The sequence below is a fragment of the Aquila chrysaetos genome, chromosome 1 (genome assembly GCF_900496995.4).
Source record: "Aquila chrysaetos chrysaetos chromosome 1, bAquChr1.4, whole genome shotgun sequence".
Classification (NCBI taxonomy): domain Eukaryota; kingdom Metazoa; phylum Chordata; class Aves; order Accipitriformes; family Accipitridae; genus Aquila; species Aquila chrysaetos.
In genome coordinates this window covers 16,650,009-16,677,008 of record NC_044004.1, presented here as the reverse complement: position 1 = coordinate 16,677,008, position 27,000 = coordinate 16,650,009, and the positions used below count along the sequence as shown (strand labels likewise).

Here is a 27,000-nt window from a genome sequence, read left to right as displayed (position 1 = left end):
ACTTAGATTTGTTTCTAGCTGATAAACAGTAAGCTGGCATGTAATAAGCTGTTTTCTTGTTTTTATCTTTGTGATAGGTATCTTCATTGGGCACTGCAGAAAGTTCCATTTTGATATTCGTGATTTTGTTTATTGCTTAAAATATACATTATGTCTTGAACAGGATAATTGCAATTGAAAACTCTCCTATGCTCAAACATCACGTCTTTCTTGCTTAGAATTCTCCTTTTCTTTCTGTGAGATGCTGTGATTTCTTATGAGGCTTCTGTTTTTCCTCTGTCTTTGAGGAATTTTGAATGTATATATGTGTATATATATATATCTATATCTGTGTACATGCACTGTAAAGTTAAAAAAATAAGTTTTATAAATTTATCAGCTCATGGGGGAGAATATTGAAACACTTCATTTGGAGACCATTTTATTGGCATAGCTTTTCTCTTACAGTTTTTGTCTATTCGGCTTATTTTGTTAATGCATGAAACTAGGTCTCTGCAGAAGTTCATAAGCCACTGCTCTTCCTTCTCTGTAAAATTAATTGGTGTCCCAGTTTGTTCTCTTGGGGAAATTATGACGTCATCTGTAACAGTCATTTCATTATGTCTCAGTTTTGGGATTAATGTTACATGTGAATGACTCGGGTAAATATGATCCAAAGCCCTTCTAGCCCTGTACCCTCGCTCTCCAGCAGTGTCCTACAGGACAGGCAGGCTCTTGTGCTCTTCCCAAGGATGTGGGAAGCGCGCAGCGGTGCGTGCCGGGAGGTTATCTTCCTGCTGCCAGTGCTCTGCAGCTGAGGTCTTCTGAACTGGAGATATTTTCTGAGTCTTTGCTTTCTGTCAGCCTTGCTGAACTCTTTATCCATAAACTTGGAAAGAGTTTAAACTCTGGCTTTTCACAACATTTCTCATTGGTAAATTGGTTGGATTAATTATGCACAGAATGCATTTGTCTCCCTTAAACATTTTTGTCTCCCTTAAATCTTTTTAAGTGATAATTTCATTTGATTCCCTCTATTCCTTGCATTATAAGAGACAGTGATTAACCTGCTCCTTAGTATGTTATCTTTCTCAGAAAAGCAGTAACCTTGGACTCCTTATAATTGCCACAAATATTTCCTTGTTGAATATTTTTACTTTACAATTAAAAATTCTGGTGGTTATATGGTCCACTAAATTGTAAGCGCAATCTGCTCTCTTCCTCTAGTGTATTAACATTAGTAAGGAAGATTCTGAACGACATACAAGAGCAGCTTTCATGTTATGTCCTCAGATCAGTGTAAACCCATCATCTCTAACAAAAATGCAAAAGTACAGCTGCAAAAAATGCAGCTGCCTGAGACTGTGTTATCTGGCCTCTGCCAAAGACATGCAACGTGGGACAGAAATCTCCCCACTATAGTGATTGTCATCCTGCTAGACTTAAAAGCCAAGAAAAGTAGTAAAAAGTAAATATAATGTTTTCCAGGAGACATCGGTGGCTCTTATAGAAAGAAAAAAACCCCTTGAATTCATCAAAGCTGCATAAACTCTCATGTGTTTGCTACAGACAGCTGAAAGGACAGTCTTCCTGATACTCTATAAAATAGTGCTTTCGTTGGCACACTTTTAACAAAACAATTATGGTTTCTTCATACAGATGTGTCCCATTATTATTCAAAATCAAGTTTGTTTATTTATCTGTTTTAACCACAGAATGCCAGATTATAGAGACTCTTGCTTTGCTCTCCATGAGTAGCCAGCTGAACACAGCAGTGTCACTGATGACCGCATGTCCTCACAGCCACCATGCTGGCTTGGTTATGGGGTGATGACATTTGCCATTCCCTGTCAGGGTGGCTCTCCTCCTCCTCATTCTCTTCCTCCTTCTCCTCCTCCTCCTCCTGTGCCTGCCAGCACAGAGCTCCCCTCTCCTTGCTGGGCTCCTGACACCGCTGAGCTCTCCTACCAGCATCAGGAGCCCAAAGGACAAAATCTGTCCTGCTCCCAACAGGCATATGGGGAAAAGACCCTTTTTCCCTTTGTTCCCTGTCTATTGGGATGCGGATTCCTCTGGGTTTTCTCTTTCATTGCCAGGCACTGAGGATGGAGGTGAGGGAGAAGGAGAGATGCAGCAGTGTGCGAAGCCCAGGGGCAGCCAGGGCCATCCTGGGGCACCTCTGAATGTCCCTGCAGATTGCCACCATGTCCACACGGGACAGAGAGAAAGGGTCGCCTGTCTGGAGAGCGGTGTGGTGTCAGGGAGGTGGCAGTGCGAAGGCTTGTCCCCCCCTGCATGGTGCTCCAGCTGGCCCAGATGTAAGATGGCTGGGAAAAGTCCTTGAATGGAAATCTCAGATGTGGAACTTGTTTTTCCTGCCAGAAGTCTGGCCGAAGTAGACTGTTTGTTGTAGTGAACGTTCAAGCTGTGGTGAGCCCAGATATCACAGTCACTTCTCCCTGTTTGAGGTCTATCTTCAAACCACGATAGGGATGCAGCATGCCAGCGGTTACAGAAGAGGGACCTGTTGGGAGCTCACAGGGTGTAGGGTACAGCCCCGAGCTCCCATGCACTGCCGCTGCCCTCCCCTCGTTTGCGGACCTTTGAAGACTAGTCCTCTCTTTCGAACCCTGGGAACAGAGATGCTGTGCAGGTGGTACCACTTGTGCAGAAGTAATCGCAGCCAAAACAGCCTCCTCTCCAGAGACCCTGGACTGCGGAGAAAGGGCAATAATGACTCACCGCCTATTAGCAAGCGGAGCGGGTTTGGCAAAAACAAGGATCCTTTTAAGCAAAGAGGTTGTTCTGTTTTGGAGCTTCATCTGTAAGCTGTGGGGTTTCTTTTTTCTATCATTTTTTAAACCTTTCCTCTTTCTGCCTTCTTGGTGGGTGCCACAGTGAGGGCCAGGGAAAGCCAGGCTGTCTGCAACTCTTTCTGTGCCCCAAAGCACAAAGACCTGGAGGCGGACAGGCAGCTCAGACCTGCTGCGTGTAGTGGGCGCATGGAAACGATGCTGCTGCCGTTTCCAAATGACAAACGGTTAGTAGCTCCTGGGTTTTGCACGGTTTCATTTTGATAGCTCTAAGGGAAAAATGAATGTAGCCAGAGAATAAAGCAAGAGGTTGTGCAAGTCTCTCTGCAATAAGCAAAAGGGGAGTTTGTGCTCTCGCCTGGAGGAACATCTGCTTTCCAAGAGCCAGGGGCAGCTTGTCCAAGGAGCAGCAGGACATGGTTGAGGCTCCTCAGCCTTCTCACCTGCAACAGCAACTAAAAACCACAGCGGGGAGAGGCCAGATGGAGGCTTTGTTCAGCATCCTTCTTGCCCATGAGCTTGTACCACTTCCCAGACAGCTCAGGAACCCTGAGATTTCCCTGTCTGCCTATGTATGTTCCTGTTTACCGCCCTAGTCTAGTCCAAATACCAGGAAAAGGCCAAGGAAACATGAAGTCCAGTCTGACTGTTTGATGAGTTACCAGTACGATTCTCTCCATAAAAACAACAGAAATTTTGTGAAAGGTATCTGTTCCCTTCTGTTCGTTGCTTGCCCCTTGCTGTGCCCTGTCTGTGTAGGATAAAGCAGCTCCAGCGTATCAGGGAGTTTTAACGCTTATGGTCTTCCTTCATTCTTCTGATTTACTTTTACTGCAGGCTAAAGCTTGTAAACCTTTGACTCCTGTTTACAAATAGGCAGCCTGGATAACATTAGCAAACATAAACAGTACTCTCCCTGAAAATCGCATTTTAAACACAGATTTGTAAAGACCAATTTTATCTCTACCATCTGTAACTAGTTAAAATTCCAATTGTTTTTCTTAAAAAGGATTTTCACAATGGATAGTAAGCATGAGGTAGATTAAAAGTAATTTAAATTGTAGGTTTTTATTAAGAGTTTAGAAAAAATCTATTAGCGACCTGGGTTATCTGCAGCCTCCAAATGGTGCTGAAAAAATGGTAGTGCTCTCAGTTGTCATAGGTGATTTTTTTCTTTTAAGCTGTATGATATGTTTTTCTAACATTTATGCACAAACTTGCATTGGTTTATCTTCAAATAATTTAGTTAAAGAAATGCCAGATCCTCAATGGATACCTTAATTGATCTAGAATCAACCAATTTATTTTTATTTGGTCTAAGCTGGAATAAGGAGTTACATAAACTACGGATATAGTCAGGCTATATAAACTAAGGATATAGTCAGGCTCTTGCTGCAGAAATGTGTGTGCCAATTTAAATTTAACTATCCCTCTGCAGTTTGGTACTGCTGTTCTGCTGCGGCTCCCTTTCTTTGTAGATTAGCCACTTCCATAAGCTGTTTAACCCATCCGACACTGCATTAAATCATATGGGGAGCATTTGCCTGCTTTGCTATCCAGTACTGTTGTGTAGGGGAACATAAGAGCCCGATGGGTAAGGGAAGGGTTCCCAGGCAGTAAATGGCTGACCAGAGCACAGTACAGTGTAAACCATTCCTACACTCATTGGACCCACTGAAATCAGTTGTTTCAGCTGAGACACTGGGCTTTGCAAGGCTGCAGGCACACGGTCCTCCCGCTGCCATTTCTGCAGCTGTGGCCACCTTGGGCAGGAGATCTCAACGGGTGGCAACTTCGTAAAGCACCCCATCAGGATTCACCAGACGTATTTGTCAAAAGTTTAAGGTGCTAGCATGGCTGATACATTCCCCTTTCCTTCCGGCCACTTTGCAGATGGGGCAGGTGAAGCCAATTTTTATCCACTGCCATTGTTTGCTAGGTGAATGCGAGCCAAAGCGCTGAAAGTGTCCAGATGGGTGCTTGCGCTGGTCTAATTAAATCAGTTTTGAAACATATCTTTAGGCTGTGGACAGATGTTCATTTTGTAGAGAGCTGTGCCAGATGAAGATTACAAGCCACGCTGCTGGAGGTTGTTGCCCTCACAGCTCCGCTGGCACAGCCGTCCCAGATCCAATTCAGCTTAAACAGGGTGCAGACGTGCATCTCAGGTGGTGATGGCTGGAGAGGTTATCACCTGCCTGCCCACACTGGCCTCCTTGGCACAGCACCAGCTCTGCTGAGTGCTCCAAAGTGCATCTCCTGGCCTCCTTCAGTCAAAACGAACCAGGCTGGCCTGTACAGTGGCAATAAGAGAGCTCTTGTTTGCTTGTTGTTGTCTGAGAAGGAGTGGGGAGCCCTAACTGGCCAGGGGACCGTGGGAGCACAGGGGACAAGCTTGGGCTGGCACAGCTGGATCTGGAGGAGGCCAACTGTTTGCAGCCCTCCTGCACTGGGGTGGGAGCAAAAACGTGTCCTGCTGCTGAAGCCATGAAGGGTGACCTGTGGGCGAGGAGTTTTGGGGAGTGGCAGGGAACTCAACTGCTTTGGGCTGCTCACTTACTAAGGTCGTGGCATTGGCTTGAGCTAGGGCCGTGGGGGTTGACGAAGGATTGTCAAAGGCAGTCCAATCCAAACAAGGAAGCTTTTCTCATCAAGCTGTTATATTTTTACCAAATGTGTTAATGTGTGTACAGGCAAAGTATGCACAATCTTAACCAAGTCCAGTGAGTTGCTAGTTTCGCTTAGCCAAAACTATCTTTGCAGATGGTATTAAACTTTTTAGGTACCGCTAAGGTCAACTGTGACAAATTAACATGCTTTTTGTGTCTTAAACCCTATCTGCATTAGGAACTATCATATTTGTTCTCATGACAATTCTCAGTTAAAATGTGTTAGCTCAAAAGCACCTTAAATGCCTTACAAAAACATCTATGTGGCCATGACCTTAGCTATTGAGCTGACCTATTTTCAAGGATGCTAAGTTTATGGTTTCTTCCCATTGTTCAACAGTTGCTTATTATTAAAGAAGGCAGGTAGTGCTGTTTCCACTGAAGGGTAGGAAAAATGTCACTACTGCTAATGGTGCTGTCTGGCTTTCCTTAACTCTCCGAGCCAGTTTTTAATTAAGCATACATAATGCAGTCCTTCCTTGCTAGGGGAGTATTTCTTTTGATTGCACTTTTAAAGATCATGATTACATGCAGAAATCAGTCCCTATCTGTGTTTTTCAAGAAGTGAACCAAAAAGACGGCTGAAAATAACTCCAGGTCCAAGCCCCATCCCTGAGGTCTTGCCTGTGCATTGCTTGTCCTCCCCGCAGGTGGTCAGCCCGGCAGAGCAGCCAGCTCCGTTCTCCAAGGCACCCGGTTGTGTCCACCTCCTCAGGAAACAAATGACTAATCTTCTGTGTATATAAGCTACTATTATTTATCGTTTGTTTCATCAGTCTCTGCAGTTTCCTTCGCACTCTCCAAGCAGTGAAAAAACCATGTTCCCTATTCCACATAAACATGGCATTTATGTAAGTTGAGAGTGCTCCTGAGAATATCCATTTACTTAACTCTGTTTTCAGGCCTCTTCTTGCTGCAGCTTTGCAGAATTTTAGCAGCCCAGCTCGCAGCCATCCAAGCGAAAGACTGGCAACAGGAGCAGCAAAAGAAAAAGAGGCACAAGCAGCCCTAATCAGAGCAGGGGTCACCAGAGCAGGAGCTAAATTTGCCGTGGCACCTTTGCTGGGTGGCACACTGGGTTTGAGCTTGGCATTTGATTTTCTATGACCACTAGATGGCATAAAAAAATGCTGTTGTAGGCATCAGCTTGATCCTGAAAAATTACTAAGTGGCAGGGTCATGCTGCAGTTAAAGGGGATTCTTATGTCGCTTTTAATCAAAGGAATATCGTAATGTTTCTCTTAGATGCAAAAATTCTATTGAAATGGCAATTTAACCTTAGCAGCAAAATTCAGCTTCAAATAGCAAGCACTGCTGAAGTCAGTGCCATTCTCAGGTGGAGGATAACATAGCAGAAGATGAGGGGAAGGGAGGTTCTACTAATTGCATTACAGGACCAGGTGCTAAGAAAAATCGTCAGTTCTCATCTTGGTCCTGATAATGATTCTCTTTGTAGCTTTGGGCAAATCACATAATCTGCTTCATTCCTCTACTTCCATATGAAGGGCAATGATTTCCTGCCTTGCAGTGGTGTCGGAGGAGTTAGTTAATACTTATAAAGCACATATGGAGAGAAGAAAAATACTAATGGCTCCCAAAAGCTACTTGTGAGGAAGAGCTCTCCTGGTCTGTCCGTCCTGCACCATCCAGCTGTTGCTGTGCCCCTGTGATGGTTATAGGAGATGATGGAGTATGGATAAATTTAAAACATACTCAAAGAAATGTTGCTGAATGCTACTGAAAGAAAGTAAAACCACTGAAAGAAATGGACTAATGTTTTTTTGTTCCGTTTGTAGTACAATTTATTATGGAAATTTCATGGCGAGTGAAAACAGCCTGCCTGCTGCTCTCCAAAACCGCTCTGAGTTAAAGAAACAGCCTGACGGACGGTGGCTTGTATGGCCTGACCCCCACGTGCAGTCCAGCTTCCCTCAAGCTGAGGGCAACTCTCAGTCCAAATCTGAAGCTTTGGTGCAGTCTCTGGTTCGGTTGCTTACTTGTAATTAAAACTGGTAGTTACTCAGAGTGCTTTGCAGCTGCTGTGAAAGCTAATGTCTCTTGTACCTCCTCCGGATCAAGATCTTTGGTGATTTTACCACTGAAATATGCAATCTGATTATAATGGTTTCTGATATTGCCAGACCATAAACTAAGACATTTCTGAATGCTGTTAGGAGCTAAGAGAAAAGGATAGGGAATCCATTGTAAATTATTAGTGACTGGGAAAATCTCGCCACAGCAATTGGTATGACTGCTGTGGTCACGAGATGACATATTTCTTTTTACTGTTCTCTTCATGGAGTGTAGTGGATATGAATAACCTAAGGAGACCCAGAGGATTCTACAGGGTATACCCGGAACTACTTTTCATCATTTAAAAAGAAAGGGTTTAAAGGTTCAGATAAGGACAGTACTGAAAAAGGAGAATTTGGCATGATGTCCCTGAGAAAACAATATTGCAACAATGAACAATGATATTCGAGCATGCTTTATACACTGATTTCACTGCCAATGAAAAGAGACTGACTGTATGTCTTCCCATAATCACAGAGATTATTTATGGCATAAATGTAATTTTTGGTTTATCTGAAACTGAGTTTTATCAGCTGTCCTTTAGCAAACTGAGGAATCAGACTGTGAATGAGAGAGACATAAAAACTGTCAGACTAAAACACACCCAACAAAACAAATGATTACTGATTGGCCTTGAAGAAAACTGAGAAAAACAATTTTCATAACAAAAATAAGACACTAAGTGCTGTAACTGCAGTGCCAAACTGATTTCCAACCACTCACAAGAGTATCGGCTTTGTTTTTCCAGCGATAAATTTAGTTTTTCCGCTTGTCCCCACTGCACATTTTCGTGATGATGTTGGAGACTTTTCAATTTCCATTTAAGATTTTAAACAGCAAATAAAGTGATCTTGGCAGCCTGTGGGACAGTTAATGCGGTAGATAGAAGATGTGTAGAAAATGGTTTATACAAAGGTTGAGTTCAGGTTCAGCTACTCTCTCTGAAGCCGTACTGCAGCCAGGTGACAGCAAGCACTGCGTAGCCTCAGGAGCATCCAGCAGTCCTTCACATGGACCAGAAATTCAGTGAGATATTTTATCGGCTTGTTTCCTTGTTCTGCTACAGCTGTGGTGCCCCTGTGCCTGGGCCTCACTGGTTGCGATGCATTACCCTCCATAGAGGAAAGGCCATATGGCAGCGCCCGTCCCCTATAGTGATGTGCCTGCTGCGTACGCGCAGGACGAGCAGACCCAGCATGAGCTGTAAAACCTGCAAACGCAAGCAAGGCCAGCCCTGCTGTGGTCATATACCAGGCGAGTGGCGAGAAGGCCCTTGGATCTTCTGTAGGAGCCTGCTGTGATAGAGGAGATGGGGTGAGAGGACGACAACGAGCAAGAACAGGCTGGTGCTGCCCCGAGGGCTGTTGCACGGTCCCTCCAGGAGCAGGCTGTGAGCCAGGCTGATGCGGCTCTGCTGCCATTTAGTTATCCCGAGTGCTGAATATGCTGCTATGGAAAAAAGTCTCTTGGGTTCCAGCTTTGGATGCTAGCATTATGATCATAATCCTTTGGGACCCATGACTTGTCCTCCCTCATAGCCAGGGCTTGCCCACGTTCACTAAGCGAGTACAGTGCTCTCTCCTCCTGGCCAGAGACTGTGTGAGGCAGAGTTACCCAGCATGGTAACCTTCAGAAAGTGTTTTATGATCCTGAAAACAAACCCTTTATATAGGAAATATAGTAACATGCCCAGCAACAGTACTAACTTTTAGCCCTTAGCATCATTTTGTTCCAAATAATAAGCTTTCTGATACTGTTCTTTTCTTGATAGTGAAATCTTGGTGTGTTGTTACTCCTCTAAATGGATCAACATGACTCTCAAACCATAATAAAGCAATAGCAAATTAGAGATGATTTTAGTTTAAAAAAAAAAAAAAATATCAAGCTGAGATTGAAAGTTGGAGAATTAAATGAAAGGGAAGAAAAAACGCTATAAAGAAGTAGAAGCATTTGACAAATAGCTAATAGACTTAAGAGATTCCCTTAGTCTTACTGCTCAGGGAATTTACTTATTTTTACCCATGTAGAACATGCACAATACCTTATTTAGTAATATTTCAAGAAGGTTTTTTTTTAGCATCTGGCATTGAGCGTAATTGTTGCAATGCTCTGGCAGCATGCTACACTGTAAAGCTAACACATTAGCATGCCACAGAGATGAAAATGAAGAGAAAAGGCTCAAGAAATTTTCAGTGCAAGGTGCAGCTCCTGTTACCTCCAGCTCCCTGGAGGATTCCTGCTCTAATGTCATTCTTCTGCTTTCTACTCCTCTAACTGAAAGCACAGGCATTTTTTCTCTCCTCCTCATTTTTTTTTTTTTTTTTTAGGGAAAGAGTTGTCAACTTCAAGTACCTTGAATATGTTGCAATGCATCACTATGTGGGAGTAGTGATGTGAATCAAGTCAGGCATATGCACTGGGTTTATAGGATTATGCAAGCTATAAGCAGAGAAGCTGACCTGGATCAGGCGTGCAGTATTTTCTGAAGCATCTTTAATGGCATGAGTAGAATTGGATAGAGCCTAATGATAGACCTAGAACATTTTTCTATTTGAGTTTGCTACAAAAGTTGCTATGCAACAGATCTTTAAGTAAAACAGTTTTCATCAACAGTTGTTAAATACCACCCTGAATAGTATTAACAAGGTCAATGCAGAGATCAAATAATTATTATCAACATTTCTTATAACAGGCTAAAATTTTGCAGATATCCTTTTCACAAAGGAGATAAAATAAATTTTGGTTCATGACATAATTGTTGGATGTTATGTATTCTTTTTCTTTCAAAACTCTACCTGAAATATTTCCAAACATAGTAGTGCATTCTGGAGTTAAAAAGACAAGACTAAGAAAATCTAAGCTGACAACAAAATACTATGACAAATAAAATGAGGAGTGCCAAATACTTCACAAAGTTCACTAAAGACTTTGCAATTGCTGTTCATTTTTATGGCCAAGGTGCTCAGTGACTATGGCAACAATAGCAGAAGACCGAAAGCAAGACGGTGGAAGTAGTGAAGAAAGAAAATGCATTTTTAAGTAATCCTCAGTAAATACCATTATTATTGGACTCTTAATAAGCATTCAGATAGGTTTTAACACACTGCATGTATTGTCCATGTCCACTGGGATGTGATGTAAAATCAGTGGACTAAATTATGTTCTCATTGGCACTGGTGTAAATCCAGAGTAAGTCATTGGACTACATCGTGGTTATTTCCAGTTTTCCAATGAGTAACCAAATAGAAATTGGTCCAATGTTCCTTGACTGTCTCTTCCACTCCCTTGTATAGGAACTACTCATAAATAAATCAATGGTGAGAATATTGTGCTGACTGCATGTTCTCCACTCGTTAATAGGAGGAAAAATAACACCACAATGTTTTTCCCATGTGCCTTCTTAGTGGACCACCTCTCAGTACAAGAATTGCAAAGTACTGCCAGCCTCAGGGATCCTGTATTCTAAGAAAAATCAAGCTGGTGAGTCTGGGGAGCAGAGGAAGCATAACTGTGAAGTTGGGAGCCACCTGCCGCTCAGAGGAACACCTGGGGATGAGGGAAGTGACAGGAGATTATCTGATCATGGTCAGCTGCAAAGTAAGGAGGGTGATAGAGAAAGATGTGAAATGAGCAGAAACTCCCACTGGAGGTCCCTGAGCGCCGGGAACTGGGGTAAACAAAGATTTCAGTGGCAGGAGTGGGAGCTATTGTTCAAAAATACAAAGGCCAAGTCCTATCCTGGCCGATACAGGATTAAAACCCAGAGCAGCTGCCTGCCTGGGAGTGTTGCTGTCCAACTTGCACCTTTCTGTGCTTTAGTCTGACACTGCATACGGAGTGAACTGGCTGGGCATGACTAAACTCTCCTACCCCACCAAATAAACATGCAGGAATTTGATGTACAGGCTGTTCATTTATCTTATTTCCCAGCAAACACTCAGCCTCCGTGGGACAGACTTACCATTGCCCTAACATGTAAGTGGACATGAAGTGGGGCCTAGGAAGAGTATTGTGGGTAAGACACACAGGAGGGAAAGCATTTTGTCCTCAGTCTTCAAAAAATGATGCTACAGCACAGTCCAGAGGTGAATCAGGCCCTGCAGGAATAGCATGACCGAGCAGCTGCAGGCAGACATGGACCTGTGTAACTTCATTACCATGGATCTGCTTCACCTTCAGCGACAGTCCGGCGATGGCAAAGCGAAGGTGCTGTTAATGCCCAGACCTGGTAGAAGGGCTTTGCATTCCTGAATGACTGAATCAAAAAGCAGAGCATAAACCCCATAGGCAACACGCCTTGCATAATGTTTATTTTTGCTGTGTGAATTCAAGCGCTGGAATGTCCTGTACTGATTCCAGAAGGGTTAACGCTTTCATGCCTCACAGCCTGGCCAAGTGGGACACACAGTGCTGCAGGTACAGGCTGTATCCTCATTTTCCTTATACCTCAGTGACCGAAAGAGCCATGTCCTCCCTGCCTTTCTCAGATCACCATTCCTTTAGGGGCTTCTTAAATTATTGCTCCCACACACACCTTACTTCTCCAGATGCAGCTTAGCTGGCATATCTCTGAAAGGGGCACGTAAGAAGTGCATGGTAGAGTTGGTAATATATGGTACGGTTGCTAACGACAGCCACTGTGCCGTCTTTGTGAGCCGGGTTCCCTGCTTTAAAAGTAATGCCAGGCTGAAGAGGAAGACCCTTCACTATCAGTTCCAGGACATGGCTGTAAACAACGCATAGAGGAAGATGCTCTGCCATTTCATAAGGGGAAATGCTGTTCCCTTCTCCCCTCCAAACCAGTGACACCACTGCAAGAGACGAGGGCAGGAGGGATTGCAGCCAGGCTGACAGAGGGCAAGGTGCTCAAATCCACCGTGGCTGAGACCCTCTGCCACTCAGCTCACAGCACCGACTGGGCTCCCCAGCCTGCTACTAGTGGGCCCATGTGAGCCCAGATGGACAATTTCTTCTTCCGAACCTTGGCAAATCAACACTCTCGTGTTCATAGTTTGGTTTTTCACTTGGGGAACTGTTGCCTTACATTACACTAATGAGACAGAGACACTTAGTTGCTCAGAGCAGAGCTAAGCAGTTAACAGAAATGTGAGAAGCCACTCATACTAACAAAAGGCAGTACTACAGGCAGCTGCTCGCTTATGTGCTTCCTGGAAGAATTCAGAGAAAGTGGGAGACATTAGCAGAAACAAAATTTGTTTGCTATAATCCGCTTTTAGCTGATCTTCTAAAAAATGTGCTCTTTAACCAAGACTCTAAGGTCCTACTACTGAGCAACCATGGTCACCTCTTCTAACGCACTTTTAAAAACTTTTGAAAGATGGCAGGATAGGCCATGTTGTGTTTCATCCTGGGTTTTCTTATGCTCCTTTCTGATGGAAAAACTAAGAGGCCAGTACTGGAAAACTCCTTCAGTGATATGACTTTTCCAAGGTCTGCTGTCACGACTTTCTTTTTTTTCCAGTCAACGCCACTTTGGCAAATGAACAGATTAAGACAAGTCCTGGTGCCATGTAGACTTCGACATTGTGTCTCCATTCCATAGGGAGTTCTTTTCTCCAAAATATTCCAGTTCTCTTTCTAAAATAATTTTTTGCATCTCCAGGCTAGGCAGGGACTTTGAACAACTGCTATTTGAAGAGACAAGACAGTTAAAATGCAGAAGAAAAGAAGTGTTTGCTCAGGTACTGAGAAAAAGACTGAAACAGCTTGCTTGAGGGCACAGAGGAGCTTTCCAGCAATGAAAGGTTTGAACCCAGGTACCCACTCTGTAGCTTTACCATAAAACACTTCCCTTGTCCAGAGAAGCAATAAAGCACCATGACTGTGAACTCATCATAACCTGTTTAATTTTCAAATGGATGTCTTCTAAAGGAAAAAACCCCACATAAGTATCTTCTTCAACCCCTTGCTATCCATGGGCTCCATTTCCCTCTCATATGTAAGCGAGAATTAACATTTCTGTAGTTCTAACGACAGCCCATTACTTAGTGGCATAACCCCATCTCAGCCACCATCACAGATCTATACCAAACACAGCAAATTTATTCATTAGATTTACCCTATGTTTATTAACAGCCCAGCTCAGAAAAAGAGTCAGTGACAAAAACCATCTGGAATAAACATAATGGAAAACAAACAATGTAATATATTCCATCACTCCAGCCTAATTACACTGTTTGGTGCAAATACTATCAATCCAAGTGACAATTTACAAGCCGAACTCTTATTAAAGGGAAAAATGAGCTGTGTGGGGAAGCACAAATCAAAGTAACTAATCAACACAGACAACACATTCAGGGATTTAAGAGCCAAGGTATGGTAGTCTTTTATTCCTCCTTGTTTTCAATTTGGGAGACCTGCTGTGATGTTGCAGTACATTATACGTTATATCTACTTATGCAACATTGGGGAGAAGCATGTCTCTGGCTGTTGTCTTATTTTTCACCAGCTACAGCCTGTGACTTCTAGGTTTAAACACTTTTCTTGTCCTATCATTTAAGCTGGGAGCAAGGTACGCTGTCCCAGGCACCAGTTTTCTTTTAAGTCAACTATCCTCTTTTAGGATATAGTAAAAGCTAGGAATTAAGGAGAAAGTTAGAAAAGGTTGGAGTTAGCTAAATGCAATGCCAATTTGATCTGAAACAAGTTCTTATTGAGTGAATTGGTTCAGCAAGAGAAAAAGGAAAAAGATCTCTCCCTCCCATGCAAGCATCTGAACAACACATGGCTGCTGTCCATGATCTGTTTCAGCTTGGAAGCTGGAACTGACTCATTAGATGCATCTGGTGTCCCCAGGGAAGCAAGAGAAAACACTGGCAGCAATGAAGAAAAGATGGTAGAAGCCATCTGAAGCAGAAATTAGCCAACCATCCTGTCTGCATTAGAGCATGAACTCCAAGAACAGCACTGGGCACCTGTATGAAAGCTGAGCCCTCAAAGGCATAGCAAAGGGATACAGTGCTACAATGTGTAACACACTGTCAGTTTAGGGAAAATACACCCATAATGTGGAAAATACCATCGCAGGCCAACAGGGAAAAACTTAAGACCTCGTTACAAGGGGCAACAAGCTAGCATTACAGTGAAATCAATATGAACAGATACACACACAGCCCTGACCACAGAAGTGTGGTCATAACTTCCATAAATGTTAGCAAAATATGATTTATATAATCCTACGTTGAAAAATTCCTTGTTAGTGAGGAGAGACTGGAGGAGGTTTTTTTAACTCTTTCTGTGGGGAAAAAACAAGAGTGAGAAAGGGCTACACTGAGGGGGACAGAGATGTCAAAAGACCCACATGTCGCTTCATCTGCCATAAGGAGGGAGATCACCAGTCACCACCACCCCATCTGCAGAAGTGCCTCTCCGGACCTTCATGTTTAATTCCTTGTCTGCAAGGAGCCAGGGTCCTTTCACACTTTGGAAATAGCCATGTAGCTCAAAGACCTTCTACCATGAGACCGTCTTGGAAACAACATTCATTTAATGATAAGGCATTTCATATTTCTCCCTGAACTGTTTTTTTCTGGAACAAGGTCTAGTGTTCTGTTTCAGGGTCCAGCAAGCCCTGAAACATAGCTTTTTTTCAACCATAACATAGGCTTATTCTCAAAAAGAATGCTGATAATGAGCAAGCTTTTGTCATAGCTCATGTGTGTGAAACATGTCCAAAACTCTGTTTCTGCACCTGCTGTTTTCAGGAAGAAACAATAAGTGTGGCATCCTTTTCTCCTTGAAGAGGTGATGTCATAGATGTGGCCACAGCGGGATGTTTCTTCATTTAAGAGGCAAGGTGCAAAGTCAGAGAAATACACCCCTGAGAGTTTTGAAATTTCAGTGATTCATAAAAGCCAAAAAATTTATTGCCAGCTAACTGTGGAGCCATGTCTCCAGAGCCTTATTGCATCATCTGTATTAGCATGCAAATCAAGATGACATAGCTGTTGCTGACTAATTTAAAGTGTGATATTCACAGCATAGATACACTATTGGGATGGTCTTTGGCAACATCCTCATTCAAGTATCTCTGCATGCTGTCTGTCTTAAGCTATCATTCTTTTCAACCAGGAAGATGAACATGAGGATGACTCTTTTCCTCACATGTTGAGTCCATGCCTATTCTTAAAAAACAGTGTATTTAAGTCACCTGTCAAAGCCCACAGGTACTGTGTTCATTTTTGTCTTTCTTCTTGGCCTTAACTACTTTGATTCAAGCAGGAACCTCCAAAAGTTTTTTTTCTCTTGTTTCCACCTGAGCTATAGGAATTTAAATAATGTTCAAAAGCAGTATAGATAAAAGAAGGATGACTCCCCATTTGTAGATTACAAAAATCTAGGAGTATGTGGTGTCTGTCAATAATTATAATGATAAAAAACCTTAATTTTCAGTTTATATGGATTCTTATCCTCTTGTTCTGTGACTGCTGCTGCTCAGTCTGACTAGGGAATCTGAACATTTTCCTTCCTGAACAAGGAATGGCCATGAATACAGAGCATTTTCTTTAAGGAGCAGAACATAGCAGCCATGGTATGGTCAACCCAGCATGATCACATAGTGTCCAAATCTTCAGCTTTGTAACTGGGAATTATTCTGCCCATTTGGGATGCTCAGACACTTTTGTTGTTGGTCTCTTCAACGCTGAAGATTTTTGGTAATCCTGTAGGATTTCCTAGTCTGAATTTTTTCCTCTGAGGGAGGAGATTCAGGGGACATGCTAATGACACTGTGCAGGTAGGTGGGAGGTTTTTCGTGCACTGAGGCAGTGATCAGGGTGTGCTGGCAGTGCCCCTGCTGTTGCAACCTTGTGATGCTGAATCAGGTTTCCCATTGCCACAAACACCCCCAAACAGTCCCAATGCTTTCTTTTGACTCCTTCCACTGTCACCTTTTCCCACATGCTCCACCAAAGGCTTTCAGTGCTGTCAGGGATCTGAACTACTGATAACTGCCAAAGTCAATTCGTGGTGAACACTGAATTTTTTTCTCAGTGTTATCAAGGATCTCTCAGGGACAAGGTAGCTGAGATACCGAGCTATCTCAGCAAACTATCTATCAACAGCCCCTCAAGGCAGAAACTACTTGCTAGAGCATCAGCTGATGAACCAAAAGGGAGATGAAGTTCAGAGAAAGAATTGTTTTAATTACCACGTAGTCTGCTCCACTGTTATTTTAGAAAAAGCTGGATGCAGATGTTACATGGATGTAATTGCAGATTTCAGGAAACACCTTAAAAGCCACAGAGGAAAGCTTAGAAATATAACACAAGTAATTCCCTCTGGCATATGAACACAAGCAGTTTTCCCTCCCCACAACTGCATTTAAGATATCAAGAATGTTAGTTACTTCACTGAACTTCAGAAATGGGCACTCAAAGATAGGTTGCATTAGCTAACAGCTATTGATAACTAAGGATGACAATACCTGTTCCAGCAGTTTCATTTTCCTACAGGCAAAAAGGCCGTGTTCGGATTGCAACCCTCCATTGCAGCAGTTTGCTTAGAGCAGCTTCCAGACTAGCTTTCCGTCTGCAAACTGGTATGCCACTGCACTGCTTCCTTGCCTGCCAAGAGCTTTTCCGAACCACGGTAATGGTAGCTGGTGTCAGCTCTCCATACTGGTCACTTCTGGATGTTTTGCTACTTAGGTCCTTCGCAGTCAGTTTTGCTGACTGTCTTGTACAACATTTAGGTTGAGAGCTTTCTGGCAGGTTTAAAGGGTTTGTTTCTGCTTCTGACACTATGGGAAGACTATAGGCACACAGCAGCATGGCAAGGATTAAAAGCTGTTTTCTCTCCCTCTTTACAAAGAGCCTGTTTATTTATGGGTAGCCATGGATGGACATATATTTCCAGAATTCAGGAAAACTACCTTCAGTTTTCTGTATCTTCACAGGCTTCTAGTATGATCTCAATTCCACAGTCATTGAGTCTTGCCTCAGTCCTCATGTCTGTAAGCCCAAAAGGTGGTATTCAGAGAAATAAATACATATGTGCTGTGGTGTTGCACTGGACCAGTAATGGATAGTAGGGCTCCACAGAGAGAGAGGTCTTGAGATAGATACAAGAGAAGTCTGGCACGCATCAGAATGTAATCTCTTCATATCATTGCGAGGATTTATTTAGGAGAGCCTCTCTCTGAGTTACATTGCTGTCAGGTAGCAGAGTACCGCCTGCAGTTTTTGAAGTATTGGAACATTTGCAGCCTTTAAACAATTAGAATTGTCAGAAAGAAAGACAGCCCATCAATCAGAAGTTTTCACAACTCCTCATTTGTATGTAGATTTCTAAACCTCATATTGTCAAATAATAGACAATAAAATAGAACCCTTCAACAATTTCCTTTTTTCTTTTTCTTTTCTTTTTTTTTTTTTTTCTTTAAAACCCTATAGTATTGGATACAGAAGAGATCTTAAAACTTTAGAGTGGAACTGAAGGAACTCCTCTCTTTGTTCAAACTAATGATTCTGTTAGTCCACTGTTGTCTTGGGCAATGACCAGTCCCAGAAGACATCTGGGTGAGGAAACCACCAGGAAATGCATAGCTAGTCGAGGCAGTAATTAAAGTAGCCATGAGCCTTGGGCAACAGACTACAAGGGTCAGCAGCCTGCGTGCTTTGCTTACATGTGGGCTTCTTTGCTTGTACCTGCAGAGATGGGGATTAGCCACTGAAGTCCAAACAGTGGACAGTTTGGCCCACCAGCTGTGCTGGGGCATGCCGTCCCCATCAGGCCCTTTCTCCATCCCAAGCTTTCTCTTCTCCAGAAAGGCTGAACATCAGCCATGGTGCTTTGGAGAAAAGAGAGGCTGATTTGAGGTGCAAAAAGAGGAAAATCTGTATTCTGGGACAGCCTGGCATTAGGGGTTACTGTATCCTGAAGAAGGGAGAAAGGAAAAGGTTCTCAGAGGTAATGGAGAGAGGGGAAAAAAGGGAGGGAAAGAGCATAACCTGCATCACCAGTGAGCTCTTCTAGCATCCCCACAGCACCACGAACCCTTCAACAGCCCCGTTGCTTCTCAAAGGTGGAGGCAAAAACTCTAGAGCTTGGTTGAAATGACACATATGTCTTCTTTCAAGTCAGGCTGGTGCCTTGTGTAAGCTCTGAGTCCATGTAATAACATATCTTATGTCATTATAATTAACAAAGCCTTCGACAATCTGTGCAATAATCCATTCTTAAGAACAACTAGTTCAAGTTTAAACAGTTCATGCATGTCACAGGCTGTCTCAAGAGATTTCTTTAAAAAACAAACTCTTCAAGTCTGAAAGGTGGAGAGGGAGAAAAGAACTATAATTTTTAGAGCAGTAAATGAATATCCAATAGCAAAACATTTGGGTGAAATCTGTTTATCTGGCTTCTTTTCCTTGAAAGAAAATGAGAGTTATCTTCTTATTTGAGATTTATTCTTTCCATTTGTGTTCCCAAATTTATTCCTGGTCTAAGATCTTATGTTCTTAGATTCTCCGCTCATCGAATTTCATAGCTGTACCTCCTGAAAAATGAAATTTTAGAATAAGAAAGATCAAAATATTTTTTCTTGGTTATTTCTATAGGTAATGCATTATTTCCTCTGGGAAATTCTGCAAGAGGAAGATTTCAGCCTGCTCACAGTAAACATTGGAGTGGGAATGCAATTCACAAGCGAGGCAGCTCCTCTGACTCTTTTTGTTGCTCGTTTGCTTTGTCTGAGCTCACATCAGACTAGTGTATTTTGCAGTTGGTTTGTAACTTGAAAACACAAGTTGAGTAAAGGGATGAAAATACCTCACAACAAATAATCCTGAAAAACATGTGGTTTATTGGTTTGCAAGCTAGGAAGTGACATCAAGCATCCAGACATGGATACTTTTCATTTAATGCATCAGTTCTGCATAGTAAGACAGAGTACATTCCTCCCCATAAAATATACACAACAAAGTATTTAAAGATGTTAAAATTCAAAGCCATAACCATCTGCTTATCACAGACATCTGTTGCTTCAAAGCAAAGGACTATATGAAAGGTTCAGAAAGTTTTAGAGCTCAAAAGATGCATTTGCCAAGAGACTAATGGAACACATGCATATACATAAATTCCAAAAATATAACAAACTGCTGTTTTCTCCCTGGAGTGCAGTTACACCAGTAGGTATGTGAGAGCTGAGTTGCAAAGAAAGAAAAACAGAGTTACCTCAGCTCTTACCCATCTCTGTACTGAAAATTAAACTTTTTGTCATTCTCCAAACACTCTTGAAAAGCAACATCATCTTCCTCCGTCAGCAGAGGAATCTGACTTTCACACTGATCCGCTACATCTCTGACTCGCTCCTGCCAATGCACCTTCAAAATAGGATTGCTATCACCCTGCAAACTCCTTTCCATGGAGCCTCACCCCATTCTTGCTCAGGGAGGTGACACCCCAGCTTCACTGGGAGCAGCACGCTGCAGCTCCACAGTCCTGCGTGTCTATTAATTTCTTTGCTATTTTGGCACCCAGGTCTGACTGCCTGGCTGAAGTCAAGGAGGGCCTTCCCATTGACTTCAGTGAACCGTGGGCATCTCCCTGAATGGACAGTGCCCCTTTACCCACGTGGATCTTGCATTGCCATGGAAATGAACGTCAACAGGAGGGCTGGAAGAGGTAGTAAGCTCTTTGGGGCAGCGTCTGCGTTCCTCTGAGCACCTGATGCAAGAGGCGATTGTGTCAGCGTGTAATTTTGTATTGCCCTGTGGGTATGTGCCAGGTTTCCACCATGAGGGTTGGAGGGCAGAGTATGCACCTTTCAGATGTGTGGGTCTGGAGGGAAGGACCTGCTAAAAGTTATTGGGAACTGGGAAAATGTGTGAGCTAAATAGAAGTTGCAAAGTCAGAAGGGATTAGGTGCTTTTGGAAAGGCTGCAAGGAATGCAAGGAGGCTAGAGACTCTCCGGACAGGAAGATACCGGGAACCCTGAGTGCACGAAATTTCTGTCTCAGGTTAATACTACCTGTACCTAGTCAGCAGAGCTAATCAAGCTTCCTGGCACAAGAGCCAGTTTCCATTCATTTATCACCCTATCTGTGTATGGGCAGCCATCAAAAGGGGAGGGACGACCTCACAGACAAGAAAAATTTAGGATTTCGATGCCTGTCTGCCAGGCCTATCGATGCCAATATGTACATGAACTGCATAGAGAACAAGGAAATATTTCTTGACATTAAATTACATTGTAAAGCTCAGAGAAAGTTGATTCATCCCCTGCAATGAACTCCAAATAACCATACAGAAAGTGATTAACTTAAATATGAGCATGAACATCAAGATACACTTTATAAAGCAATCAAAATATTTCTTCTGTCATTTAATGTTCCTCTTAGTCACATAATCTGTGACCTCTTAAACCTCACTATAAAGCGTATAAAATCCCACAAGACCAGAAGTTCAACATGGGGGTTACACACCATTTCTGGATTCACTGACGCCGCTTTATAATCTACCCTTCTGCTCTTTGTTTTCCTTTGCACAGGTTTTGCATTTTCCTGCCAGCTTCCCATTGTCCTTGAAATCAGAGTAACAAGAAATTGAACAAATCAGAGTTCTTGTGCCAATCACTAACAGAACAGAAATGGTCAGCGATCAGAAAAGCAAACAGAGCCTGCCTGAGCTGCGTACAGATTCTGCTCCGTACACTACTCACAAGCAAAACATTTCTAGAAAGGTAAGTTAGTTATTTATTGTGCCAACACACAGGCATTATTCAAAGCAACAGCAAGATAACAACATTACTAGTATTAGGAAACTCATCTCAAGTTTAGATTATCTCAGATTTTTTATGAGGCAAGAGAATATATGAAGTTTGCTTCAGTGAAATAAAGCCCTTTACTTACATGGCTTGCAAGAGCTTCCAGCAGCTGGAGTCTGAATTGCAGTGCATGCAGATATTGTGCTTTTCTGAAAGCCCGCTAACTTTGGCACTGGAGACAGCACATAACTCACCGGTGCTTTGGATTGATAAATAATTTCCTTTAAAAACACTCACACATGTTTTTTTATCAGTGGTGCACACTGACAGTAGACTGCAAAGCAGAAAGCCTGTCTGGCGTTATGAAGGAAGAGTTCCCTCTCAGCTGAATCAAAAAAAAAAGGAGTCCTTGACCCCGACAACTAGAATAAATCTACTATATCTGCTGGCTCTTTTCTGAATGCATACTTGAGCAGTAACATAAGAGCGAGCAGTCGGAGCGCAGAAACTGTGGCATGTCATGCTCTGTACCGGTAGGGTATGTGAGCAATGCTTCCAGCGCAGGCACAGCAAAATGCAAACACAGTGCGTGTTTTCAGCTTTTATTTTGTTCACATTTATTTTAAAAATAAAACAAAGATGACGGGCTTCTCTATTTCAGTTCACAGCTCCCAAGTGGCAGCGCTTTCAGCTCTGTCCCCTCTGCTGAGGTTCCTTCTGTTCCAGATGAGGTTACTGCTGACTTTCTATTTCAAACCTCAATTTTCTGAGAATCTCTGTATCTCAGCCAGGAAATGTAACCCAGACTGAAGTTTAGCATTTCAGACATCATAAATGCAATGAATTGCCTGCAAGCAAAATGAGTGTTTTTCAGATATTTTTTTTTCTCCTTCAAAAGATCTGTTTACTTCTTTTTTTTCTCTCTCTCTTTCCTTTGTTCTACTTAAACTTATTAAACTTCATAAAAACAAGCATAGCTTTTGGAACAAGTCCTCACTAGAACAAATAGTGAGACAAATATGAAAAGCAAGATAATGATGTAGCTTAAAATAGGTAAATGTAAAGTTTCAGCAAAAAAGAATTTCCTTGCTCCGTTGTAAAATTATATTTACAAGAATAAAGACATTACTTTAAACATAGTCATTCAATTCCCAGACAATGAGGACAGAGGTTTTATGGAGAGGATGAAAAAAACTCCCATATTTTAGGCATAATAAAAGGAGTAGCAAAGAGATAAGAAAGAAAGAAAATCAAAGTCCTCATTCATTCCATTGTATTTGGTTGCAAGAGGGAAAAAGGGAAACAAACTTACAGCCTAAAATCAAACTTTAAAATATTGTAAATTCAATATTCCTGGCTTTATGAAACATAAAGATAAAAAAAAAAAAGCGCTCAAAACTTTTAATGAGCATTTCTAGCTTAAGGAAATAATAGTTTTTAATGAAGAATGATCAAATGGTCTCTTTTGTCTAGTGTGTTATTCCCCTTGTATGACTACGGACTCGAAAAATCCCCGACACATTTTATAAGTGTGTTATCAAGGTTTTTCTTGAATCTCAGACTTGGGTTCAGCTTTTGTTGTTGTTTCTGGTTTTTGCAACTTTATTAAGACACTAAAACACATGTACAACTTCAAAGTTGTTTATTGGTAATTAAATTGTCTCTCCCAGTTGTAGCTGACTAGTAGCAGTGATATATTGTGTTGAATGAGAGAAGTCTCACTTTCAGTTAGTTTCCATTTATATCCCCTTTCTTTGTCAAATACTGAAACTCAAAGTCTACAATAAATTAATTTTTACTCTTTTCAGCTCTTCCTGCTCTTTTCCCCTTCCCTTTCTCCACTAACGTTTTCAAAATACGAAGCACTATCAAACCATATATGTATATCTAGAAAGTCAAAGTATTGGCATCGATTTTTTTTTTTTAAATTAAAATTCGTATTTTAAAGCTGTTGCTTTAAAAGTGGTGTGGGTGCAAGTATTGTTCTTCAGATACCAAAACACCTTTTCTCTGCAGTGGGCTCAAGCCTCATACCTGGGGCTTATTTACCTAGGTCGGTGCTGATCTCCCGTGCCATACAGGGGTGAGCCTGTTGTCACCTGCCATGCTAGACCTCTTTCCTCTCTGCTGAGCCGTCAGCAAGCACATGTTTTCTCCCTCTCTCCCAGTTCAACTTTTCTATTTTTAGAAAATAGCTGGGATTTTTGACTTTTAATCTTGTTTTACAATGCGGAGGCCTTGTGACCCGGTTTGTAGGAACCACACTTGGCACACAGGACTACTCGCACACACCCAGGTTTCAGACAGCAGCCCCACGAGTGGGGTGTATCGGGATCCCATCCAGCTTTCTGTCCATGATTGCAAAGGGCTGAACTTCAAAAACTGCTTGGGACCTATTACCTGCTTCTTTGTGAAGTGTTTTGAGGCAAGCAGAATATATACCTAACTTCTGAGAACCAAATCGTGTTGTATTCAGCATGGACATGTGAAACACACCACTAATTTGAGCACCAGTTAATTACCCCCAGGCGTGACACTGTTTCTGCCGCAGGGATCTGGCTTTCCCCTGAGGAAGTAACAAGCCATGGGGCAGTGCACTTGCAGCTCCCTGTGCATGGACGGTGTCATTTCTTCCCCAGCCCATTTCAGCCACAACACAGCTGTGTAAGCCCTGCAAGCCTTGGGGCACTGCGTTTTACTGTGGCCATGTGCAATCGTGTCTCACAACTGGAGGCAGCAGTAGTCTCTGAAAATACCATCTGCTTTACTGAGTATTGCATATGCATTCACAGACCTTTATATAGGAGTTAAGAAAACAGTTCACAAACTAAGGGTCACAGTTACAACCGCAGTTGTGTATGTGAAAGTGGAAGCTTGGCCAGGACCCCAGAAGCTATAACACAAACAGAAATGTATGAGACTTGTTGGGTGAAGTCTATGTCATGATCTACCACATCAAAAACTTTAAAATCTTTTTTCTTTTTTTTTTTTTTTCCTGGTAGAAGTGTAGACCCTCATTTGTAAACTAAAGTCTTATGTTTCTCATCTATCTTTCAAACACCTGCCCAGAAGATTGGTTGGGTTGTGCTGCCCGTGGGCTGGGAGCACTGCCTTGCTGGCATGATGCTGTATGATTACCTCTGAGACCCTGAGAAAGTGGGTCCCTGTGTCTGATGTGACACAGTCCATTAAATGACCTTGATCAGACTTTGTTTTGAAATTGTCTGATTTTACTCACAGCTTTAAAAAATTTGGGCATCACAGGGGTATACATCCCAGTAGCTGTTATTTCCAATGTCAGCTTTTACAAAGCCCACACTTAGTTCATGAGAGATGCAAGATACACAGTCAATAGGAACCACAAAGCTCAGTTTCATTATTTCACGTACAGACTGGGCAAGAAGGACTGAAACAGTGATTCAGTGGCAATGTAAGATAACATGACAGGTAAATGTGAACTAGAAAGCATATTTCCCAATATGGTAAACTTTCATTACCATCTGGAGATAAACCGTACCATTGATTGGCTCCGTGGAGGCACAGTGCTACCTAAACGCATTTACACTGTTTCTAGGATTAGCCTGGGGCCACAAGTACAGAAGTACATTTAGTGGAGGCATTGAGCTGCTCTGAATCAGTTCAGTCCATCGTGACTTAGTTGGTCTGTCCCTGACAGAGGCAGGCTGTCTCCTGCAGTGCTGCTTCAGGGTGTGCACCATGATCTCCAGTGCTCCAAGAGGATGTATTTGGAGAGGTGCAGCATTAGAACAGAATCACAGGAGTAATTTGGGTTGGAAGGGACCTTTGGAGTTCATCTCATCCAACATTTGGTCAAAGCAGATCTAATCAGCTGGCAGCTGTCTCTGCAGTACATGCCATGATGACTATTATTCAGGGTTTTCCATTCCATACAGCACACCTGACCTCCATTACCCCCAAGAGCAAGGAGCTGACTCAATGTTTATGATCTAGAGGGATTTTGCATCCCTTACCCCAGGTAATTACAAACTCTTGGTTATTGCAATATCTGATCACCCAATCATTTGTTTATACTTATCTGGCATGGAAGCCAAAAATAATATCTCATTTTACAGATGTCGACCTAGGGCACAAGGATGACATTATTTGCCAGAGATCACATAGTCTGGGCAGAGTAAGAAATTGAGTGGTCATCTTTCAGGGCTGGCATCCTACCTGCTGTCAGCTGTCTGTCCATTCCTGCTATTAGTTAGCTATTAGTTATTAATAGCCAACCTGCTATTACAGATCATTTTTTGAGGCAAGGGGCAAAGTAACACGGCACTTGTGAGATGCCAGCTATGTAATGGATTCCAGTGCTGAAGCTGAAAGTGGGGGAAAATTAAAAAGTGTTAATGCTGCTGCTGTACATGTGGTGGGCAGCTGTGCTAGGGATCATCAAATGACTGATTCTCCTTAAAACACAGCCCTTCTGACAATCTGGAATGGGATACAAATTAGTAAAAGCTGGTTTTGGAAACCAGGAAAGGTCCCCATGCTCTCCACTGCTGTCAGTGAGAATTCATATTGTAATGATCAAAAACTGTGTGAAGGTGAGTATTGCTGTAACTTGTTTAAATTACAGGCCTGGAAAAATATACTTAAGACATCTGGAATCAATTTTTGTTTTGAAATTCAGTTCATACGTAAGGAGGGCTTGGGAAGAATGAAAAGACAAGATAGTCTTGTCTTGAAAGACAAGAACGAAAATGAGAATGTTTAAACAAGTGGCCCATATGCATGGCCCTCACACTTCAATCTCACATTTAGCTTTTGTTGAGTAATACTGTTTTATACGTGGTCCCACCAATATATATATATGGCATGTAGCTAGGAAACGATATATTACTTCTGAGAAAACCCAAAAGAATATAGCATGGGTCACAGATCTATTCTAGACTTGTTCTGCTTCCTGGAGTGATCCAGTTAACCTTCTTTGCAACCCATATGTGGATGTCCCATACTGCCAACTCCTGTCCTGGACACTGTGCTGCATACCTGCTCATACTTGCCAAGCCAGCCAAATTAGGACTGCAGCAATATCTCTTAAGGTGAGATGCTAATGCCACTTGTTCACGTGGTCTCAGCTAGTATAGGGACTAGTGAATGACGGGCAAGAACTCAGGAGCTGCAAATTCCTGTTGATGCTTCAAACTGCACATTAAAAAGGAAGAAATCTGACTTTTTAATGTGTAATTTATTTTAATTTTAATGTGTCATTAATATGTAAAAAGCAAATCTCCTTTTTAAACCTGTAGTGTGTAATGTCTTGTCTGTATAATTTCTGTCTTGAAATCTGAATGGCCAGATCTTGAGCTGATATAAATCAGTACTGCTGCATTGATTGCAAAGGCAGCATAATTAATTTACACCAGCTGAAGTTCTGGCTCAAAAATGTGCAGAAGCATATATATTCCCTTTCTGGTCACGTGGGTGCCACTGGAAGATGACTCGGGACCTGATGGCTACCATGGCTTTATATCCACATCAAAGCTTATCCTTAGGCCTTTTGCCATACCCCATGGGGGCTGAACATTTGTTTTTGAATGCTTCACTGAGCTATATAATTTAGGAACATCAACAACACATACCATTAAAACCCATCAAAAGCAAATCTCAAGCTCAGATACAAATGTCCTGAGCCTGCACTTCAGGAGCTGTGTGATCTTCCATTTGAGGGTCAGAAAGGATTTTTTAAATAAACTGCCTTGCCTTTTAGAGGTC

At 42.3% G+C, this 27,000-nt stretch overlaps 1 protein-coding gene across 4 annotated transcripts in view; it reads right to left on the bottom strand.

Annotated features, from left to right (window-relative positions):
* The window catches only part of C1QTNF7 (C1q and TNF related 7), a 51,640-nt gene that overhangs the window by 14,591 nt on the left and 10,049 nt on the right, over positions 1-27,000 (bottom strand). Inside the window, exon 1 of one of the 4 annotated variants that reach the window (XM_030027359.2) lies at positions 21,404-21,774. The exons of 1 other annotated variant lie outside the window; for it this stretch is intronic. The gene's annotated coding sequence lies outside the window, so the exon portion shown is untranslated. Of the gene's footprint in view, positions 1-21,403; positions 21,775-27,000 lie in introns of those variants that run through there. 2 more of the 4 variants (XM_030027347.2, XM_030027379.2) reach the window with 2 other exon arrangements.